The 2,284-nt window shown below is 59.2% G+C and overlaps 1 long non-coding RNA gene across 1 annotated transcript in view; it reads left to right on the top strand.

The window, feature by feature from the left end:
- Window positions 1-617: 617 nt before the first annotated feature.
- The window catches only part of LOC120859507, a 3,540-nt gene continuing 1,873 nt past the window's right edge, over window positions 618-2,284 (top strand). Inside the window, exon 1 of the long non-coding RNA XR_005720098.1 lies at window positions 618-897. This is a non-coding gene — a long non-coding RNA (uncharacterized LOC120859507). The remainder of the gene's footprint in view (window positions 898-2,284) is intronic.

The raw sequence follows: 2,284 nt of genomic DNA, 5'->3' as shown, positions 1-2,284 counted from the left end.
CTGGAGACCCTTTCCCTGGGTCTTAGGAACTCTCTTGGTGGACAAAAGCAGATTTCTAAGTCGTCCCCTGTCCCTCCACAGACACACACTCATCGCCACCCTGCCTTGAAGGGCACCAACGTTTTGTCACTTTAGGAGCTGCGATGTGGATTTGGGATACATCCCGAAATGATCAGCAGCCTGCTATAGGGCATCATTTCGAGGCCAATTCATCCCGCGTCCCGCGCGCCGGCTCAGGACCAGACCAGGTGCACGCAGAGCGGCCGTGGTGCCAGAAGAGAGGGGCTGAGGGCTTCCAGCAGGGAAGTCGGAGGGTAGCCGGTGTCATCAGGCCCTGAGCAAGCAGCGGGGAGCTCCTAGGCGCCTCCAGCGCGGAGCAGGAGGAGGGGCCAGAGGAGATGTGCGGTCCCTTTAAGACCCCAACGCTGGCTTAGCCAGAGGAGCCGGGGGGTGGGGGCGCTGCGTGATGGGAAAGTCGCCGGCTGAGCCTCACACTTTCTCCCAGTTTCTTAACTTTCGGGTCAGGGGATAGCGGAGAAAGCGGCGGTGTAGGGGAGGCGAGGGGCTGCGGGCTTGCGGCGGCTGCGTGGTGGCGGACTTCCCGCCCGCGCCGAGCCGCCGGCCTCGCGGGCCAAGTGGGGAGCGGGCGGCGGGCGGGCAGGTGGCCGCGGGCCGCCGCACCCACGCCTTGGCTCTGCCCACGGAGCCGAGCGAACCGCTGCTCCCTCGTGGTGTGAGGGCGGTGATGTTTTTCCTCCCACCCACTTTCGAGTCCCCCCTCCCCCCTCGCACGCACTCTAGCTCTCGCCACAACCTGCGAATCCCAGACCTCGGAGGAGCGCCCCGGGGAGCTCGGAGCGGCTGCACGCGTGGACCACGGAGGAGGCCGGTGGCCAGGTCAGTGAGCGGTGCCCGGCGCCTGCTTTCCCTCTCTTCCTTTCCAGCCTTTGCACAGGTGGGCCGTCTTCCCCTAGGGCACCCCACACTTCCCGGAACCTGCCACCCCAGCCGGCTCCCTGCTCCAGCTGCCCGCGGCCCGGCTGGAGGTGAGGCCCAGGGCGCTGCACCAAGGTAGGTGGGTGGGTGGGTTGGGGGTGTCGGCTCCCTCCGGATTCGAACTCCTACTCCCGCTTGGCCTGCGTAGTTCCAGGCTCTGGAGCTGCGGGGAGGCCCCTTGGGTAGCCATCTAACAGGTTCTGCGGTCCCCTTAGTGATCGCCTGAGTCTTTTTTACTTGCTTGCTGAAGTGCCCTGGACCAGTAGGTGCTTCCGACATACTCAAGTTAAGGAAACAGAGCAGAAGGGGCTGGAGGCTCCTCTGTCCTCCTTGTGGACATCTGCCTCACTTTCTGGCCCGGACCACTGGGGTCAGAGTTGGAGCCGCCAAGCTCGGGGTGCAACGCGGTATTGTCAGAACTCAGGGCCTGGAAAGCCTGCCTTCTAGTTCCTGCTGGCCCTGCCACTAACTTTATGAGAATGGGCAGTTGAGTTCTCTGGGCTCCAGGATGCCCATTTTGAAGGTGGAGTTGTGGGGAATCAAAAGGAAATGATAGATAGCACGGTGTTTTGCAAACCAAACTCCAGGCATTGTTTGTCCCTGAGAGCAGAGATGGAGGCATCTCAACTCAGACCAGAGACACCCTGGCCTGAAGCTGCCATTTTTCAGGGCCAGCCCACCGCCAGTGAATGGAGCTTTTCTTGTTGGGTGGTAGACTGAGGAGAGGACTTTAGCTGATGGACTCTGGCCTGCGACTCCAGTGTCTTCTTACTGTTTGTCCAAAAGAGAATTGTTACCCTGGGGGCTGTCCCACAGACAATAGTGAATGTAAGATTACAAGGGTAGTGAAGCCTCTAGGAAGGATTAAAGGAACACTGTGGGGCATGAAGAGCTGGCTGAGCTGCCCATCCTTTAGCCTTCCTTTGGGAATGTCTCTGATTCTGTTCTACCCAGGAGACCTCTTCTGAGAAAGGACAGAGCCTTGACACTTGACCGCCCAGATCCCTTGCAGTCACAGCCAGGCAAGGAGCCCTTGGTCCCCTCGCTCGTTGCAAATGAACTTGGGGAATGCTTGTTTCACGAAGGCACCTTAATGGGTACATTTTTTAGGGTCTTACATGTTTCTTAGACTCCTGTAAAGCCCACTCACCCTCCCCAGCTCGGCAGCGTTGGTCTCAGAATTTTTGTTTTCTTTGTTGTTTTCTTGTTGGGGCCTGGCTTTCCCCCAAATATGTCAATGGCTACATTTCTAAGTAACCTGTAAAAGAGCCAGTGCAAGTTCAATGGC

Source organism: Oryx dammah, unplaced genomic scaffold, assembly GCF_014754425.2.
Source record: "Oryx dammah isolate SB20612 unplaced genomic scaffold, SCBI_Odam_1.1 HiC_scaffold_1326, whole genome shotgun sequence".
In the NCBI taxonomy this organism is placed as follows: Eukaryota; Metazoa; Chordata; class Mammalia; order Artiodactyla; family Bovidae; genus Oryx; species Oryx dammah.
The sequence above is the reverse complement of the archived record's forward strand: the minus strand, read 5'-3'. Positions and strand labels throughout refer to the sequence as shown.